The sequence below is a fragment of the Hyposmocoma kahamanoa genome, unplaced genomic scaffold, assembly GCF_003589595.1.
Source record: "Hyposmocoma kahamanoa isolate Upper Pololo Valley unplaced genomic scaffold, ASM358959v1 192, whole genome shotgun sequence".
In the NCBI taxonomy this organism is placed as follows: domain Eukaryota; kingdom Metazoa; phylum Arthropoda; class Insecta; order Lepidoptera; family Cosmopterigidae; genus Hyposmocoma; species Hyposmocoma kahamanoa.
The window spans coordinates 6,583,542-6,605,227 of NW_020653719.1; the positions used below are offsets into that span (position 1 = coordinate 6,583,542).

The 21,686-nt window shown below is 35.5% G+C and overlaps 1 protein-coding gene across 1 annotated transcript in view; it reads right to left on the reverse strand.

Annotated features, from left to right (window-relative positions):
* Nucleotides 1–102: 102 nt before the first annotated feature.
* Nucleotides 103–21,686, reverse strand: part of LOC113226713 (protein doublesex) — a 293,974-nt gene continuing 272,390 nt past the window's right edge. The window contains exon 4 of the mRNA XM_026459432.1: nucleotides 103–737. The gene's annotated coding sequence lies outside the window, so the exon portion shown is untranslated. The remainder of the gene's footprint in view (nucleotides 738–21,686) is intronic.

Below are 21,686 nucleotides of genomic sequence, written 5' to 3' on the forward strand. Positions count from 1 at the left end.
TTTGATATTCAAAAGCTAACGTTTATCAAAATGAACTAAACTTTAACTGTACTATGTTAACATTTTCAACGACTGAAATTATGAAAGAAACGTGACATAATATGCCATATAATTAAATAATAAAAAATACTTAATTTTTTTGTGTCCTTTGTATGGTAATTTCAATTTCAGTTGCTGAGAAAAGCACTAGTCAGTTATTAACACGTTGCAATTGTAACCATAGCCCATGGATCTAATAATTAAACACTTAATAAAAATAAGGTACTATTTGGGCGTTTTACAACCAATCGACACGACGCCGACACGACTTTAAAAAAACACAGCGTCACTTAAGACACAATAAAAAATACTGCCGTAGTAATTTCAAACATTCAACATTCAGTTTCCCATTAACTGTTAAAACATTACGTATAGTAAACAGAACACATTTAAACCTAAAATGCTAGTTACATTGGCCTGTATTAAAGTATTTAAAAGTAAAAGTTCACCACTGTCGTGCGTGGGTCGTGATCGTGTCGATGCCGTGCCGCCGTCGTCCCGTCGTCGCTACGTCACAGTATTGGCTAGCACTGAATGTGTCTCATGTTGTTGCACACGGTAATACTGATCTAGCACTATAGTCCAGTATGCCGTGGGGGACCCACTGTGCGCCGTAGTATAGGCGCTTACGCATCGCCGGCGTCCACCCCGCTGGCGGCGTCGGTGTCCGTCGACGGGGCCTCGGTGTGCTCTTGCGCCTATAACATAGAAAAACATCGAATCTTAGAAAGCTTAATAATTGCATAATCATTTTCAAGTCTTCAACCGTACTCGTGTCAAAATGGAAGCCAAAATCAATGACTTTCCCATCCACAAGGGCAGAGCAGAGCAATAGGGATGTCCCACAATAGTACATAATGTACGTGTTCGATCGGAGGGAACCTTATAATCAGATTTAAGCACAGATTTTTCTAGGACAAATTCAGGTTTATGTGTTCTTTTTTAATTCCTACAAACAGTTATCAAAAAAATACAACAATGTCTTTAAATGCGTGCAACTGGACCTCTTTAGTGACACGCCGGCTACCTTTAAATATATAACAATGTCAGTACAGAGTACTAAAAAAACCAACATCAAAAGTCATTCATACCCTGGCTTGCCGCCCTTGGGGTACCTCAGAAATCGGAAAGAAATAACCGCGTGCGCCTTCGGCGACATGTCACGACAACATAGACTATGAAAACGCAACGAAATGTGGCTTTAAAAATATACTCTAGAATTTAGAATATTAATCTGAAAAGCAAACTACTTCTTTTTTTGTTCAAGAATATATTTTCTTAAAATACACCCAGACATTTTGAATTCATTTAAGATTATTTAAATTTGATGTAAGTGGTAAAAATTTCTTGATGTAAGAAATGTCCAATCAATTGATTAGAAATGAAATAAAATCTTGAAGTGAACGTATGTGTCTAAAAGTTACAATAATAATAAAGTTAAGAGTAAAATTGTATTAGAAAAAGATAAGCAGTATTTTGTAATGGCAATATTTTATTACTTTTTTTAGAATTAGCAAATATTTTGAGAAATTGCTCTTTCTTATTAGTAGAAATTCTTTTTTTTTTCAGTGTACTCTACTACTAGTACTACTAATCGGGCCTTAGTCTTAGAGCAATCCTATTTAAGCCCGCAAGTTGGATTACCTGTCAAATTCGTACTATGACCTCACTAAAATACACAATTACAATTTTTAAAGAAAGATTTGTATGGCTAAATAATTTCTATTGGTGTAATAATTAATGTTCTTTATAACATTTAAATAACATTACACGAGGTGTACTTAATCGCTTCGTTACGTGAAACATAATGTTGCCTGCACAAATAATTGATTATGCTTTTCCGCTTGAGAAGACATCTATTACTAGGTAAACATCCTACATCATGACAAAATATCCTAAATAACACTAATTAATTGACTTGTATGATATGAACTATTTTGATTTGTAATTCACATAGATATAGTGGAATAGCGGCTTTACACTCCACTAACCCTTGTTTAAATTATTAATTATCAGCAAACATTGTAAGTACAATATACAATTTACAATACTTGTATCCTGTTATAGTGCAGCTAAAAATTTTAAAATACGAAACAAAGTAAAAAACCTTTACAGGGTCCCATGGTCACGGTTGACCTGGGTTGGTCAACCATGACCATGGGATCTGTAAAGGGTCCGAAACGTCGGTTTGTTTGAAAAACAAATATACGCGAAATAAATCCGGAAAAATAGTTTCATTTCCTAAATATATGCGATTTAAATCCGGAAAAATATGTTCCTTTCTTTTAGGCATATTGCAACAATATCACTAAATGTACCAAACTAACACCAAAAGCGCAATTAGATCACTGGATGTGTACACAGCAAGCGATAGTACCGAACTGAGAAATAAATACACAAATTTTAAAATGACTTTTGTTTTGCACCATGTTTTATACCTGGTGCATTGTGTAATCATTTTTTTAAACCTTTTAATTTCCGAAAAAATAGTCCTTAAACATTTGGGTCTGTTTTCTGCAATACTTATTGTGCCGGTTTGAAATTCCTAAGGTGGTCAATACTTTTGGCCAAAGCTGCAATTTATTTGATAATGATAACATACTATTAATTCGCTATGTTAGTTAATAAATCATGTCTGTTGTTTGTTACACTGAAGGTTTATTATACATAAAAAACTATACTTCATGCTGTTATAACACTTATTAATTATAGCCCATGAGTGATTATGTCACCAAGTGAAATCAGATCATTTGTAGTTATGGCGATCATTCATAACACACTCCTTACACAACTCATTTCATAAAAACTCACATACTTATTGGGTTTTACCTCGGACTCTCGGACCCCTCGATTTGCCTTATTAGAAAAATAGTATGGGCGCCAAGGACCTGTTTCTTGTCACGCGATTTCGCTGTCCATTGTATATTATCTGTGGCACTTGAGTGCTGTCACTCTGTGCCGTTTAACCTCAAACACGTCAATTCCCATTTTATGTAAAATTTTGGTTACTTTCACGTCTTTATGATTATGTACATTCACAGAACACTAGAAATTTTTTCTTTTTATATAATATCATGTGACGGGACGAATAAGTCGTGAGCCTGATGGTAAGCTGCACGCCTGTCCATAACAGTTGCAGTGCCACTCCGAGCTTTAAATCGCAAAGATCTGAGGGGCACTGCTACTGCGCCCGTCACCATGAGACTTAAATTAACAAGTCCCATGTGCCTGTAATTTCGCCAGCACCCTTACCCTTCAAAACCGGAATACTGTAATGCTGACATTACTGCTTGGCGACAGAAATAGGTAAGGTGGCAGTACTTGCCTGGACGAACTCTTTCACAAGGAGCTCTACTGCTACTATAAGTGCTTAGTTTTGCGTGGGTGGTATTCCAACAGTACGCGGAGTTCCACACACTTTCATCATTCATTCACGCTCAGTTCGCCATATTCGCTTTGTACGTTATGGTCGTATCAATTATCTCACACAAAACCTTGAAAATCGTAGAAAAATTCCTTTGTTTTCTGGAGTGGAAAAATGATAGTCGCACTTGTAATATTGTCTATGGTGGTGCTTTATATCATCGTTAAGTCTTACTTCATTGATTTTTTAATAAACTTTCAATTTTGTGGTTATCCTGTATTTTTTTGTTAAAAGAAATGAAGGTAAACCTTGGGCCTTACCATAAACTCTTATTACGATTCAGTTTAGGACCTAAAATGAATTGTTGTGAGACATTATGACATGTGTATTAACAGTTCAGAATATATACATACATACATACATACATACATACACACACACACATATATATATGTATATTTTAATTAGAAACTACGACCAATCATTATCAAGATTTCATAGTGTTTGAAATTATTAATGTGCTATTAATTAAATTTTTATTGTATTGATATTCAATTATTTTTTGTGAAATTACTTCTATAAATCTGTCATAGATTTCTCATAGATGGCGCTACGACTAAAAAGTCGTTGAAGGACCAAGTACAAAGACACGACGCAAGCACAAAAATTCGTGAGGTCCGTTGGTTCGTTCCGTGGCTTAGTTGGTATAGCGTCTGGCACGGTATGCAAGAAGACGTCGGTTCGAATCCGACCGGATCGAAGGAATTTTTTCTGAGTGTTTTTTCTGAGTGTTCGATCTTTGTATTAATAATTATATTAATGTGCTAGTTTGGCGACAGCGGTTCTAATAGCAATCGAGGCATAAGGCGCTTCTTCCATTGTTTTTTTCTTCCCGTGTGTGCATTCGTGTCAATTTCCTTTAATACAATCAAGCGTGACGAATAACTTAATTGACACACTTTCAACATTATGTCCATGAGACGATAATGTCGCACCGTGATAGTTTATGAAAGGAGTTCGAACATACACAAAGAAAAAATCCTTCGGCCCGATCTAACCACGCACTAGCTTTTTGGTCAAAACTGTCAACGGTTTCTCATAGGTGGCGCTACGGCAAAAAAACCGTTAAAACAAAAAACAAAGATCTGCAACAAGCACATAGAGAAATTCGTAAGGTCGACTGTTTCTTCTTTGGATTTGTATAATTTTCGTAACAAAATAAAAAAAAAACTAGTGGAGCATTTCACAAAAAAAAGTCGAGGTATACATAGAAGATCGATATATACATAGAAAGGTATACATAGAAAGATAGGTATTCATAGAAATATCATGGATATTCAAAACAATAAACATTTTTTATTTATAATAAAAATGTAAACTTTATAGTTTATTTATATTTAATTATTATTGGTTAAAGAAAAAAATGTCCTAAGAAAAACTTCAAGTCTGAACTTAATGTAAAATGTTAAGTTTAAGTTTAACTTAACGACTCCCCTTATAACTTAACCTAATTCTATTGTATTCAACTTAATTAATAATTTGTTACTATATACCAGTATTCAGCTGTTCCATTAACAACCAATAGACGAGGACAGCACTATAAAACAGCAACACCCTTAAAAAAGGAATACAATTACGTGCTCACCGCAACATTGTTACAAACCGGTCGCGCCAGACATGAACTCGGTAAAATTAAAACTCACATTATTTTTATTTCGTGTTTTTGACTCTAATTTTTCAATTGCCTCCGTGGCCGAACGGTTACCATACTGGACTGCCACGCAGAGGTCCCAGGTTCGATTCCCAGGCCGGGAGAAATATTTGTATAGCCTATTTATTTCTCTCGTGAGTTTGGGTATAATTTGGGGTTGTCTATGTGTGTGTCCATGGCACCCGCGACACAGGGTTTCCCTAGTGCGGGGCCATGTTGAGTGTGTGCGTTATTGTTATTATTATAATTTACGTTGTTAATTAAATTTTTATTTGAATTTTAATTATTATTGAATTGATATTCAATTATTTTTTGTGAAATTACTCCACTAGTTTGTTATAATTATTAATACAAAGATCGAACACTCAGAAAAAATTCCTTCGATCCGGTCGGATTCGAACCGACGTCTTCTTGCATACCGTGCCAGACGCTATACCAACTAAGCCACGGAACGAACCAACGGACCTCACGAATTTTTCTATGTGCTTGCGTCGTGTCTTTGTACTTGGTCTTTCAACGACTTTTTAGTCGTAGCGCCATCTATGAGAAATCTATTACAGATTTATCACCCAGTTAGTACCTTTACGTTATTATTTAACCACTCGTCAGCAACTGCGTAGTTACACAATAATTAGGTCGTAATCATAATTTGAATTAATGGCACAATAGCCCTTTATAATTAAAAGTCGACGCGTCAAAAAAATCTACGCGTGCACTTGTGCACGTTTAACATACACACACCGGCACATTTAGCGGAACAAGAAGAAAGTGGAATATAAAATAGTAACGTTTATATTCAAATAAATAAGAATTAGACATATAGCAATTAAATTAACACCTTTTAACATAGACTTACATAGCCTTACTCAACCTTTATATAAAAATAAATAAATAAAATATTATAATTATTAATACAAAGATCGAACACTCAGAAAAAACACTCAGAAAAAATTCTTTCGATCCGGAAGGATTTTTTTCTGAGTGTTCGATCTTTGTATTAATAATTATAACAAACTAGTGGAGTAATTTATAACAAAAAATAATTGAATATCAATTCAATAAAAATTTAATAAATAAAATATTGTTTTTAAATTTTGTGATAAAGCAGAATCGGCTCAAAATTTAAAAATGGTAACAACATTGTTTACAACAACACACAACAACATTATAACACAGTTAAACACTGATTAAATCAAAGTTTAATGAATAAGAAAAACTTTTTCAACTATCGTTTAGTTCAAAACCCCTCGCCAAATCTGTATAAAAGTAAGTAGAAAAATCGAACAAATTAGTGAAAAAAAAGATACTCGACTAGTTTCTCATAATTATTAATACAAAGAACGAACACTTAGAAAAAATCCTTCGATGCGGCTGGATTCGAACCAACGTCTTCTATAATAAATAAATAGTAATTTCACAAAAATAATGATTATCATGGCGGTCAAACATCATCATCATCACATTAAATGACTAGTTTTTTATTTTCAAATTAGACCTAACATATAAAAGCAAAATTTAAAAAAAATACTGCATTATTTTGGGGATTTTACGTGTGTTCCTTAAATGTGCCAGTGTGTGTACGTACATACATAAAACGAATGTAATGTGTATTTCATAACAAACATTCGAGCATTTCGCGGTTAACCAGTTAATCGTTACGCCCTAGTGTAATTTTATCGACGAATTCGTTTTATAAGGAACGTAAATTTCTTTCGGCTTTTTAAGTCTCCGATATTAATATTTCAATGCGCACGCAATTCACATGCGTGTAATTATTTCACCGGCATATACATATAAACATTAATTGGCATTTTCAAGCATCAAGAATAAGTTCGTAATGACTACATTCACGAGGATCTCTACTAAGAAATCCTTGTGAAAGAGTTCGTCCAAGGAGCTGTCACCTTGCCTATTTCTGCCGCCAAGCGGGTAATATGAGCATTACTACGTTCCGGTTTTGAAGGGTAAGGATGCTGGTGAAATTACAGGCACCTGGGACTTGTCAACTTACGTCTCAGGGTGACGTGCGCAGTAGCAGTGCCCCTCAGGTCTTTGCGATTTAAAGCTCTGAGTGGCACTGCAACTGTTATGGATAGGCGTGTCGCTTACCACCAGGCGCACATCTCGTTTGTCCCGTCACTTGTATCATAAAAAAAAATCAAAAGTTGATAATTACCCGATCAAAGACGGAACGTAAAGAATTGATCTATGGTTTCATAGAACAGTAAGAATTCGCCTATGGTTTCATTCGGTTTCCATTTTTTCTTTTGACAGCTTGGAACGAACGCCTGTAACGAACATTCGCCTCGTAATTTTCCCCTGTGTCGGTGTAAATATAGCCCTCTAAATCTAAAAGCAATCAACATAATACGACATTCGCAGAAAAGCACGACCACGTGTTCACGTTATTTATTCGAAGAACTTCTCAACAGCAAGTTGTTCTGTGCCTATTTAGTGACGATACGTGAGCCAAATGAACCGCTTTCTGAACCATTTTACGCTACGGTTACTTAGAAACCTATTGCAATAAAAGCCGGTAACTTTGCCGGACTTCCAAGAATACATAAGACACCTTTGCAATAACTTCATTAGTCCGGTCTTTTCTATTACAAAATGCGTCGATTGAAACAACACTCAGAAACTAAAAAAAAAGTAACTTACACTATTGTAACGGGGTTCAGAAGGGGGTGTTGTACAAAAAAGGCAAAATGACAGGTCCGGTAGGTGCTCTAACATGCACAACCCACACGCTATTAAATATCCAATGTGGTCCAGTAAGAGCCGTGGATACACATTGAATTCGAAATAGTCAACACTTTTTTATAAGGACACTTTGCAGCCGCTTATGACCTTGACTGGCCCAAAGGATGAAAGGGCGAGGTGAAAACTCTTAACCCATAAAAAATAAACTAAAAGTAAGTAATGGGCCTAACGACTCCCAAGTAGGCATGGAGCTCGGCTCAGGGCGCTACTACGTACGTACTGAAGAATGAGGGGCAATTCGTTCTTCACCAGTAATAACGTGGATAGTCAACACATTATTTGCTTTTAAGTACTCATGGTGTAGAGGGAAAATCTTAATATTGCGTTTCAGAAATTGTTTTAAAATTGTCAACGCCATCTAGCGGCACCGTGTGAAACTATCGCTCTGTTTACTACATTATGTACTTTTTAGGTTTATAACAAAATATGAACTTTGTGTATTTTTGTTTCTGAATTCATCCCTGGCCCGATCGGCTTCCTTTAAAATATTGAAAAGTGAAGTTGAAGTTTAACGTTATTTTTTGCCTTTGTTTGGACGCAATATAAGTAAAATGTTAGTTATATTACAATCGTCATATTTAAATTTGTCAAACATTTTCAAGATTTGCACAAATATTTTCTTGTTAAATGGCAAGATGTGGAAACGTTACTTTAGCCGTGTGTACTAAGTCCTATTTCAGATAAATAACACCAATTTTAAAGTGCAATTGATCCCTAAAAACTTATGTTTAGGTTTAAACTGCAGTTCCATTAAATTGCAACTGTATTTAATTGCAAAAATGAATCATCAATTCCTCGTAAAAATTAACGTTAAGTTCATTTTATTGTCGGTTTACTGGAAAAAAATTCAATTGAGAAGCGTTGTAAATACAACTCCTGAGAGTTTAAAAGTATGGTTTAAAGAGATTAAAGAAAACAATAGTGACTTTTAGAATTAAATATGTGTATAGTTATTTATTACATTGAATGAATGAAATATTCCTTATTGCACAGAAAATCACACTGGTAACACAACAAACAGTAAGTTAAATCGAAAAATATTAAGTTCATGCGTAACAAGGGCACTTACACTTAGTGCTATGGAGGATTTCTTCTAGGCAACCTCCTTGATGTACATCCCCGTTCGTTCTACATAAGTTTTGATTACAGTTACTCTCCCTACCGACCCTTATAGTATACGAGAAGGGCACTATAACCTGCACAAGCACAGGGTTGTCACAGACCGTTGTCACTGACTTCATCCGGTTCTCAAGAGGCTAGTGCCTCGGGTGAGCCGCCCGGGGTGCACGTCCAGTATCATCCTTATTTTCCAGGTAGGTACCGGAGCTGTAGGCACACTTACTTCCGGTTTTGCATTGCACAACTAACGATTGCCACCGCTAAGCCGTTGACTCTAAAGTCCACTACAAAACCTCCTCTTTGGTAGCGGAGCTGTAAGCACGCTCGATTACCGACGCCGAAGCATCTCTTTGGTTCCCAAAAACCTACGCGTCTAGAGGGACCGGAGAATGTCTACCTCTCTGGGCTAGTATCGGAAACGTCGGTCTCGGTATCCTTTGACAGTGTTACGCCTTCACGGGCGTCCCTGGTGGACATGGGTTTGAGTATGGACTCGCTGGGGTTTGTGGTGAGCTGTAGAGACGGACATGTTTGTCTGCCCCAGTAATATGTGACTGGGGCGCTGTCTCGTGCGCAACTAGCGTGTCTCAGTAGCAATCTACGGCCTGAAGCGAGGAGACATGCGGGGCACGTGAGTTGCCCTTTAAGTTGTAAGCTATGTCCAGGCATTGTCGCAGGACACTGCAACTGACATCTCCGGCACTAGCCCGGAAAGCTAGTAGAGGATAAGCTCTTCCAGGATTTTCCGGTCCCTCTATCCGCTAATTGGAAACTGTAGAGACGTCGTTTTTCGGCGTCGGGAAGTGAGCGTGCCTTACAGCTGCGCCACCAACGAGGATATTTGGTAGTGGACTTAGAGTCGATGGCTTAGCGGTGGCAACCGCTAGTTGTGCAATGCGCAACTAGCGGTTGCGCAGTGACAGAGGTATGTGACAACAACAAGACAAGAGGAATGTAAAAAGATATAATGGGCTGAACCTGTTGAAAGAGCGTTGATAGCCCAGTGGGAGGTTGATTGTCAATTGAAAGGTCGATAGTTCGAATTCTCGTTACGGTATGCACCTATGACTTATAGTGTAGAAGTATCAACAACGGACTGACAAAATTCAATGATTTATATTTAATGTTTTATGATGAATCAACATAAGCACTACGGCATAAAGAAAAATAGTAACATTTTTGTGTACGGTACTATTAAGTACCGTCAATAAATGGGTTAATATTAAGAGTTGATCTCAATCTGTTTTGTGTACAAGGTAAAGGGCATGACAAACTTGAAACTCAAGATTAATAATCTCAGTATAGAGTACTAAAAAACAGACCTCAAACTTTCGTGGAATTACATATTTGCCAAGTTTTTTATCGATATCGGTTACAGGAAAGTGCGCGAAACCGGTTCATCCCCTAGTTTGCCACTCTTAGAGGTGGAACATTTTCTTCAAATTTAAATGAAACAAAAACTGAGCACCCTCTTTTCAACAAAAAAGAATCCTCGAAATGGGTTCACAAACGCCGGAGTTATCGCATAACATATGTACACGCCAGCACATCAAGCTACACATTGACGTATCTTGTTCCGTTGTAATGGAGGCGATTTTCGAACAAAAATGTGTAGTCTGATGTGCCGTTTTCCGTAGGTACATACCAAAAGAAATATAGTCAGATTGAGGACCTCCTCCTTTTTTGATGAAAATGACCCAAAGTTTCAAATTAGCAAACTTGATGTGCTCCAGACTGCATAAATAAATAAATATGTAAAACATACTAATGACTAAATAATGACTGTTTAGAGTAACAAGGCAGCTTCCCACACTTTTTATATCGATGTTATCTGCGCAGTTATTATTGTTTGATTGATTACAATAGGTAAGTGTTCATTGATTTTATGAATAATAAACATACAATGTCAATTATTATGTTGTTTATAGAAATAAGTAACGGGACAAATAAGTCGTGCGCCTGGTGGTAAACGACACGCCCGTCCATGACAGTTGCAGTGCCACTCAGCGCTTTAAATCACACAGACCTGAGGACGAGCTGACTCTGTGCCCGTCACCTTGACACATAAGTTGCCTGTAATTTCACCAGCAACCTTACTCTTCAAAACCGAAACGCAGTAACGTACACACTGACGATTGGCGGCAGAGCCTACAGATCTGGTACAAATCTGAACTACGCCTCATCCACGGCTCTGACATTTTGAGAACCGGATGAAGCCTGTGTCTACGGGCTGATCTGGGGTCAGGACCTGATTGATAAGGTCCATGTGCAGGTTTCCTTGCACAGGTAATTTTGCTCTTCCCGTATAACCAAATGTCGAAAGATAAGGGTACTATAAACAAAACTTAGCAGAAGATATGGGACTGTGAAGGCGGTATTCAAAATTTGGTACTATTTTATAGATACAACCTAAAAGCGAATATCTAAAGTCATTCAATTTCCTATAAATTGTATAATTTAAAAATGACTTGATTACAAAAACTGGTAATTTTAAGACAGCGACCATTTCTACAAATGCCTATCGCTCCACCCTCGTAATAATCGTAATAACTCTTAACGACAAAAATCCAGTTCAAGGGACGTTTATGCAAAATAGAAACATAATTTTTTAACTTTATTTCTGTAAATCATAATGACGCAGTTCAAGTATAACTGGCTGACTTGTTATGTGTAATTTAAACTTGCGCTCGCGCCGCCTGCGCCTCCGGTAGCGAATTAGAGCAGTTAATAATCTGTCTGTTGCTATACAGTGATAGGGCGCCAAGGAATGTATTGTTACATTGGTGTAGGCAGAAACTGTTCTCTATGAATTCTCAAGGAATTGCTTAAAGATGTCTGGGAAAATTATTGCTATGGACATGATAATAACTCAATGTACACATTTATACCACTAAATCGTTATTATTTTATTATTATTATATTATTTTCTGTATCAGCTTACAATATTTGTAAAATTTGATGTTTGTAATTTATTTACATTGCAACTGCTTTTTAACCGACTTCAAAAAAGGAGGAGGTTCTCAATTTTCATGATTTTTTTTTATTGGAAAGGGGGTGATTCCATAGTGGTCCCATTTTATTTTGAAGAAAATCAACCACCTCAAACGGTGGCTGTTCACGCATGAAGATTCATTTTTATAAATAGCGCCTGACTTTAATTTAGGAGCAATTACTTTTAGCAATTAAATAGTTGATTTTGCTATTTCTCCAATTCAAGGCGTTTCTCTCTCGATATACTTTGAGTATACTTTGAGTGTCGTAGTGAGAACCTATTTTTATTATCTCCAGGATCAAGTCCTGTATAGTGGCGAACTAGGGGGTACTATTTTCATGTAAATTAGAAAGAAAGTTAGAAAGAAAGTTAGAAAGAAAACTTTGTACCCTTTGTAAAGAGAAAAATAATAATAATAATTATTATTATTATACACTTCGAGTTTCTTTTTATGCAACCAGCATAATCAATCTGTAATACTGAATACATGACGATTATTAGTTGCTTCACTGGCTCATTCCACAAAAGAGAAAGCTGATCTTCTTTGTTCCCTTTTTGCGTCGAACTCTTGACGATTTTTTATTTTCCCGATATTTTGTAGAATGCTCCATCCTCGTGTGTTGATTGACACATCACTGCCATCCGTTAACTAAAGCGCGGCTACGTGATAAAATATATTTTTGAGATATCATAAAAAACCATAACCGAGTTTTAGAATATTGAAATTGTGTAATGATATTTCAGCTATGCATAGTTAGGGTAAGTTCCGATAATTCTAACACGTTAACTAATTTTAACTGTTTTTTAAAAAGAGAATTTTGAGCTCTATCTTTTGGTATTTAAAACTGATATTTAACCTTTTGTCACTTAGCTGCATTTTAGTTAGTGGACAGCAGATCATTACATCACGCATCTGTTTACCCACTTTTTCCGATAAACCACTCTCACTAAATCCACACGTGAAACTGAAGTCGAATCATTTTTGTTTTTACTATTGTTGCTGTACTAAAGAAAGTACTTAAACCTATAGAGCTATTTAATACTAGAGTGAATAGGCATCAACTAGACAAAAGCGTAACATCGTCAGTACTGTAAAGTTTATGTGTAAACGTTCGTCTATCATACATTAAATAAAAAACGAGTCATGTTCGTATCAAGCAGTTTAGTTTCCTCATTTTCACATACTTTAATAAATAATAAATAAATCAGGACTCCAAGTGATAATAATCACGATAATTATCTTATTAATTTACCTTTATAATAATATTGATATTTAAAAAAATAATTGGCACAACAAAATGTTACGTGTGTCGTGGCCATGTAACAAACACATGATCCGAGACGTATCCAAAATTTTTAAATGTCAATCACAAAAAAGTCACAAACCAAATCTTTCTCCAAAGTATTTCTGAAATACATCATAATGACAACCCATATTGAACCGGCGTGATGGCTATAATGTCTCTCTAAAGGAGAATCCGTTTTTTGTAGTAGCAGTAGAGCTCCTTGTGAAAGAGTTCGTCCAGGGAAGTACTGCCACCTTACCCATTTCTGCCGCGAAATACTAATGTTAGCATTACTGTGTTCCGATTTTGAAGGGTAAGGGTGCTGGTGAAATTACAGGCACATGGGACTTGTCAACTTATGTCACGCGCAGTGGCAGTGCCCCTCAGATCTATGCGATTTAAAGCTCTGAGTGGCACTGCAACTGTTATAACAGGCGTGTAGCTTAGTAGTCGCATGTCTTAGTAACACGGCTTGTACGTCCCGTCACTTGATATCATAAAAAAAGATTGTTTTTCTCAATTAGCTCAATCCAAAAACCAGTCTGGCACCTCTTTATACACGCGTAGTGACTATATGCAGCACCCGCTGAGCCCAGAGATAGTCACAATTTAGTCGTATTTGTTCATTCACATAGAATAATTAAATGATAATAACCAAACCGCATTTGAGAATGTAGCCGGTCATAAAAATCGCATCAGAGAAGAATATTTACGATCCTCTCTGTCCGCGGCGGCGGCGGCGCGGGCGCAAACTTTTTAATGTCCCTTTTACGACTCGACTCATGATTATTGGTTATTCCTCCTTTAATGGGATAAATTTTTAACATTTCCACTGTGTGTGTTGCAAATGGATTTGTTTTACTGTGTGATTTTGTTAGCGGCTGAACAAGAAACGTGCTACCTTGCCTTATATTAAAATAGACATACAGAAGTATTGAGTCTTTTTCATGTACGTGATCTAATCTGATTACTTAAAATTACTTACTTAAGTATTAAAGCGTAATAAAACTAGTCTTGATGGAAGCTGTAAACTCAAGGTTACGATTTCTACCAAGACTCGTGTCACTTATAGACATTGTGCAGCATAAGGCTTTTAAATGGATTGTCGTTGATAGTGCAGTAATGTCGACAGCAAAATCAGTTTTTTTGTATTTACTTACAGTTTTACAACAACAATAATTCAATTGAAAAACATATCTCAAACATATTAAGTTTAGAACCATGTTTCTTCCCCATCGATGTCGTTTCTTGAATAAACTTTATTATTAATTTACCCAAATGACTATCTATGCGAACATGGTGACAGACGCAATTAGTCCATGTGTTTGTAAACTGACCGGTGGCCCGGAGGCGAATCACCCCTTATGCCTGTACATTACACTGCATCATTAAGTGTATGTAGTTCCTCTATTTCGCTTTTTTAGATTTAGAAAAAACGTAAACTTTTTACAGTAAAGGAAAACATCGTCAGAATTAATGACATGACATTTATAAATAACACAATATTATATTATTACTATATAAAAAGTTTCTTTTTAATGTTTGGAAACTCTGTTTCGATAAGATTTTTTATAGTGCATGTCTATGAAATATATAAAGACAGAATGTTTTCATTTAATTTATAACAGTGAGTCCTACGAGTATAAAAACGTAATAATTATATAAACGTAGTAAATATGTATGTTTGAAAATTTTGTTTCACGGTATTTATTCAAATGTTTTATTTTCGAAACGACTGAATGAAATGGTGCATGATAAAAGACACAAAATTTCCTTGCGTCTAATGCTAAGAAAAACGAAGTACCTATACAGTTTTTCATAATGCGAAAGCTACTAAGAATTACAGACGCCTTTGTAATTAAAATGCATACAACGGTTCAATAATGGTATCAGAAAAGTAATTTATCAACAATACATTTTGGTGGCACTATCAGTAAGTATAATAGGATTTCAATCTTCGATATTACTCAAATACGGAATCACTCCATTGTCTCACAAAGTCCATAATTATAAATTTTACAATAACATAACATATTATGTGAGGTGTTTCCACAATTTCATCCGATTGTCCTAGTAGTAATATTAGTCGTTGTTTCTCAAATAACCGCCAAGTTATGTTTAATAATACCAGAGCAATATGGTATTAATTTACATTAAACGTAGTACTGTTTCCAGGTTTAGTATAAACATTGATGAGAATGTTAGTGAATGTTTAGCTTGGTGAGATGCATCGTGGTGAAATAACATTTTACTTGTTGCACGAATATCATAGCGCTAATTTTGATGTGCTAAAGAGTGAAGAATCCACTATGCCATTTCAAAATTTATCTATTTGAAAGTAAAAATCGGTGCCACATATGCCAGCTACTAAATGCGGTTACTTGATTAATAAAAATACTGATAGATTATTGATTTTATCGAATACCATGATGTTTAATTATTAGACTTTTTTGGCAAATTACTCCACTAGTTTGTAATAACTAACAATGTTTAATAATAAAGATCGAACACAAAGACAAAATCCTTCGATCTGACAAGTTTCTAACCTTTGTTTGTAGTGTAAGTCTAGCGGAACGGCAAATATTGATAGACTGTCTTAACCTTTTTGGTCTCAACACTTTTTGGGAAGTAATTGGGCGAATTTTGATGTACGAGTAGACTTGAAATTCCGTCAAATAAAAAAAGAAAACAGTTTCTATGGCAAAATCATCGTAAAAATTTATAAAACCGATAATTACGAAAACTAGCTCAAAACCATAAGCTTCTTTAAATATAACAAACGCTACCAATTAACAAAGAACCTTTTTAAAACCTTCGAACGTATTTAGCATTCTAGGAACAGGCAGAAATATTAGGGATGTCAAATAATTTACATCCATTCATATAATAACATTTTACAAATTTAAGTGGAACGTAGGTGGTGGCCTCTGTCTACCCCTCCTGCAGGACAAGGGCGTGGGCTTATCGTCGTCTTAGAGTGAATACCTGGTATGTGATTTCTATATAATTTTTCAGGATGAAGATAAAATTGGTCTAAAATGCTGTAAACGCAATAATGTTTGTAGATAGCATTTTAATTAGTTAAATTATAACTCTTTCAGATACTATATTTCATAATATATTTGAGTAAGAAGTTCATTAGTTTCTCTTCAACAAAATTCAGTAAAAACAAATTATGTGAAAACGCGTGGTTTTCACTCTAAGGCAACGTTATGTATTATGTAAGTGCAACAATTTTGTTTAATGGTAATGTATATGCAGATATAGACGTAGGAAAAGAATTAATAAAATATATTACTTTAATATATTTCTATCTTAAACAAAAAAAATCCATTTTTTTGTTTACCATGAGCAGGTTGCTCAAAAGAGTATCAGACTAAAGTAAGCTTTTTTATCTTTAAGAAAAGTTAGTGAAAATTGTGATACTGTAACACGTACAAGAAATATTAGTAACCTTGCCGCTAGATGGCGTTAGAATCAAAATAGAACGCGCTATCGAAGTGTTAATTAAATTACCATTTAAGTTGCAACAGGAAGTTGTTTTGGATATAAACACAGGGCCTCTGACTGGCACTCCAGCACTTCCACCATACTTAGATGAAAGCTCATAGAATCGTCGGTTGGCGCTTCCACCGGACGGTGAGCTAGACATGGGATGGGAATAGCGTTACATTTCTATCGCCGTGACTGTCGTTCCAGTTCGACTGTTACTTCCGTGACCTTGTCACGCCTATAACTTACATCACGATATACGGTTTTAGCCAGCGGCTTCTTTCTAATACTTATAGCCGTTGTTTATAGAATGATTAAAATTTTTATTCCCTTTGTAATAAGTTTCATAAGTTTAATAAGTAATTCCATTCAAAAAGTTGATTTAGTATTTAATGTAATTTTATTTGTTACTTATTTAATGCGAATCTTTGGATTGTTAAAAATAGCAATAGTGTAATGTAATTATATTTCTAGTAGAATACAGAAAGTAGATTATACATAAGTATAAAATACTATACTCTTCCTATAATAAAACAAATATACAAAAATATTTTACTTTGTTAATAAATAGGTTTATACTAACTGCTGCAGATTTTTTTCATCCGTCCTTTCTAGTAGTAATAAGCACCTACAACCCTTGTGAGTGAGCAAAGAAAGTCACCCTATCTCACTCCCTCCCATCGCCGAAATGGCCCGATTCGAAGAGAACTACACGAGTGGCGCGCTCAGTCACCACGGAACGGAGATCGCGCATTGTATCAAATACGTATGTCGTGATGTGAATGACGGGGATAGCTATTGGAAAGGAGAAACACCTTTGTGACTTTGGAACGTCGAGTCACGGTGATACTATTTGACGGCGGATCATCGTGATTTTTTCATCGTGACGTTATTTATCATCCACCTCTACGGTGAGCTAACATCGAGGATGAGCGCGATTACGTCTGCTATGTCGATCATACAACTACGTCTTTGGAGATTCAAGCTTGTTTTTTACGGAGAGTAGGTTGCTTAAAAGAGCACCAGACCCGAGTAGATGTCGTATCGCAAACGTTGTGCCCAGCAGTAAGATTTCTACACACACTTTAAGCTTCTAAACTTTTTGGTGCCTAAGCAACAACCCTAAAACGCGCTAAAAAAAATTAAGTAAAATTGTCATTTACGGCCGTAAAACTCTGACTCGCAATGACCTAAATAGTTTACGACCGCCCAACGAGTTTCTGGATTTAGAGTAATTCTTTCATACAACAAAGAAGAAAAATGTTTAAGTGTTTTTGTGGTAAAAAATTTGAGATCGAACGCGTGCATGAGAGACTGATAGGTAATTAGAAGAACCCATGTAAGGATTAACTAACCGACGTGGCGTCTATAAGATCTACTAGGGCTTAGTCATATGTATGGCTTTACAAGCGCGGGTATAATAACATCTTTCTTTGTATAAGATTCAGTTTGAAGACAGACTTTACTGCTAAGGGTCGTGATTGTCACTAACAATCTTGACTGATTTTTTTGCGTACAAAAATGTCGTCATAATAAGGACTTAAATGTTTGTCAGTTAGAAAAAGGACTTAAATGATTTTTTGTCATATTGTAACGCAAATACTTTTGTAGAAAACGTCAATAAAGAGAATATCATTTTTGTTCCACTCGGTGAATAATTCGTACCATATAATAGTCATATGTCAAAAGTCATGAAAGTCAATCAATACGAAACACACGAAATCAATTTTTTAAATTATTTATTTGTTTATTTATTTATTACATTTGCCAACGGAAATACACTATTGTACATGAACAAACAATAACATTACATAAAATACTCGAGTGTAAACCCAAAAATAGGCAAATACCGCATGCACATATCAGAAGCTCGTGTCAAAAGCATTTTTTGTATGTTACATTACAGACAAATAGATGGATAAAACAAAACCAATAAGTAAACATGCTAAATTAAACTGTAAAGTTATGGTATTTTTAGTCTGACCATTTATACAATAAAGTTTTATATTTATTTAATGACAACGAAAACAATTCTACGTCAGTTAATCTATGTTTACATGTTTTATGAGAATTTTGTAGGTAGAATCTTTAAACCTCTCTCCTGAAAAATTATTATTTTGTAGATGTGGCTTTATTAGCACCAAGGGTGCTAATACAATACTGTATTAACACAAAAAGTGTATTTTTCAGAGTCGATGAAAAACTAAATTTTTACTCACTTCTCGCGAAAGATTATTAAAATTTATGTATAGGTTAAAGTTTATTACAGACATCTAATTAATTTTCTACTTGCCATTTGGAAATTGCAATATTTGGAAAACAGGGAAAAACAAATTTAATATTTTTGAGTAAGGAATGTTTTATCCAGATTAAAATTGCCTCATTTTGAGTTAAAATATATTAATTGTTTCTTACAATTTTCTATTGATTGTTTTATTGACGTAAGAGAACCATGTTTTACGTTCACCAATATGTTGAATTTCACATATTTAGAGTTACAACACCATTGTAATAGCAGTGCGATATGTTGTATCAGCGGTATCCAAAAATTGGCACAGGTGACGCGGGGACAAAAGCCGGAGCCGAAGGTAGAGAATTAGGAGGGTAGATGTAGGAACAGCTTACACGTCCAATATTTAAAAAGATATAATATCGAACGACAGGCTAACATCAGCAGACAGACTCGTAAACGAATGGAATCTTTAAAAAGATGATCCCATTTAATAAAAAGAACTCCATCCAATATTAGCTTATCCAAGTCAAATTATAAGAAAAGTAATAAATTACATTAAATATTAGCAAGATACTGAGTTACGAGCGAATTTCGCGGAACCATAGGTAGTGGCATTAAACGTAAGTGGATGCGTCGTTTATGACTGTCTTTATGGCCGTTCGAATAAGCTGAGACGGTTTCCTGATATAGTCAGTCTGTAATAAGAATATTGCACATATTTAATAAACGTAAATAGCGCTTGAAGATAATTTACAGGATTCTGTATGAGCTGGTTGAAGAGATGACCATTACCGAAAATAAACTATGAATTTTTGTATAGTCATAAAAGTTTTCTTATATGCCTACTTCAAACACAAATGACACCATCTGTTCCTTGTACGATTATGCAACATTTTTTCAATTTCTGATCCTCAATATCAAAAACACCAAAAATGTACAAAATATCTTAGGATACCTAAAGATGTTAAATTTCCGTTTCTATTTCCATTCCGTTTTTATCCATGCAACTCAAAATATAATGGACAAAAAACTTTTGTCCATTATCCATTATATCTATTTTTATCATTTTTTTTTTAAATTTCTATACGACATTGTTCTGAAGAACTGTTTGACATGGTGACAATAGCAACTTTACAATAACAATTTAATCATCGCACCGCTCGCCACCGGCAGCGAGTGCATCCTCTCACTTTGGAACACAGTCAATTTCGTACTGTATGGTTTCAAAGGGGCTTCCTCCCATGTACAATTAAGGTGGAGTCCTTGAAAAGAGCTTGTAACGCCACTGGTGTTGCAGGCGTTCATAGGCGACGGTGACCGCTTTCCATCAGGCGGTCCGTATGCTTGTTCGCTGCCTACTAATACCACATATTGGCCTATACTGGTTCCGATCACTTTGTGTATTCAGAGATCACGATCGACTTATGTGTACTGAAATATTTTGACAAAGTAAAAAACCGTTTGTTTGACACTTGCCATTTCTGTATTTGCTCTATCACACGAGAGTTAGTGCCCTGAATACATGTATTTTTTTTATAATATGAAGTGACAAGACGAACAAGTCGTGCACCTGGTTTTTAAATCGCAAAGACCTGACGAGCAGTGCCACTGTGCCCGTCATTTTGCCCTAAAATATCGATGCCTCCAATGAACACTGCGCCAACAAAATTTTTGTTTCTGTTTTTCGACTCATCCGAAGAACAGAGTCCGATATGATTATACAACGAAAATAGGATAAATACATAATGTCCTTATTCAAAATAAGGCCTAGCTGTAGGTGTTTTCATGATTTGATGTATTAATTCGTTTCGGAAATATAAAATCGATCAATGGTCGCTCTGACATCCACAGTTAAGAACAGCGAACGAAATGTATCATGTCCTGAGAATACGCAGTTTTGCACATAGGTCTTTGTTCTACGGATGAGTCGTTTTGTTTTGTTTTTTGTTTTTTTTTCACAAAATTAGTTTTTGTTTTTTTTCGATTTTGTTTTCTATTTTTTTTTCGCAAAATTCTGGGTCAAAAAAGTTGGCGTAGTGTTTATTAGAGGTATCAATATAATATTGCCAAGTCGCGTGTATCTGTAGTTTCACCAGCACCCTTACCAATGATATTTATTACTGGTAATAATGCTCAATGACCCTCACCCTTCAAAACCGCAACGCTTGTCGGCAGAAATAGGTACACGGTGGCAGTACTCTTTTACAAAGAGCTCTACTGCTGCTAAAACACACACCTCTAAACAAAACACACATTCATCTACAATTATTATACAACCACACAACTCCTTACTCTCACATATACATCTTTCACATTTTTTTCTTTTCTTTCTTGTCCACGTTTTATAGCTTACATAATAACTTATTCACCTATACAGTTAATACTATAACTATATACTGTACATTCTAGCTCCATGTTGATTCTCTAATCTGAGTTACTTCTTTTTTTACCGACTCAGCTTAGGACCTGGCAGAATCATCAGCGTCGTAGTTCGACTGAACTACGGCATAATGCCGAGTCAGACCTTTTTTGCTGTCATTACACTCAAATCTACACCTGACACAACATAAAACTCCAGACCATACCCGCACACCTAGACTAGTCTTTTTCTTTATGATTACCATTGTACCTATGTCATAAGCTTGTTTGTAATGTATTGTGATTCAGCAAATAAACGAGTTATTTGT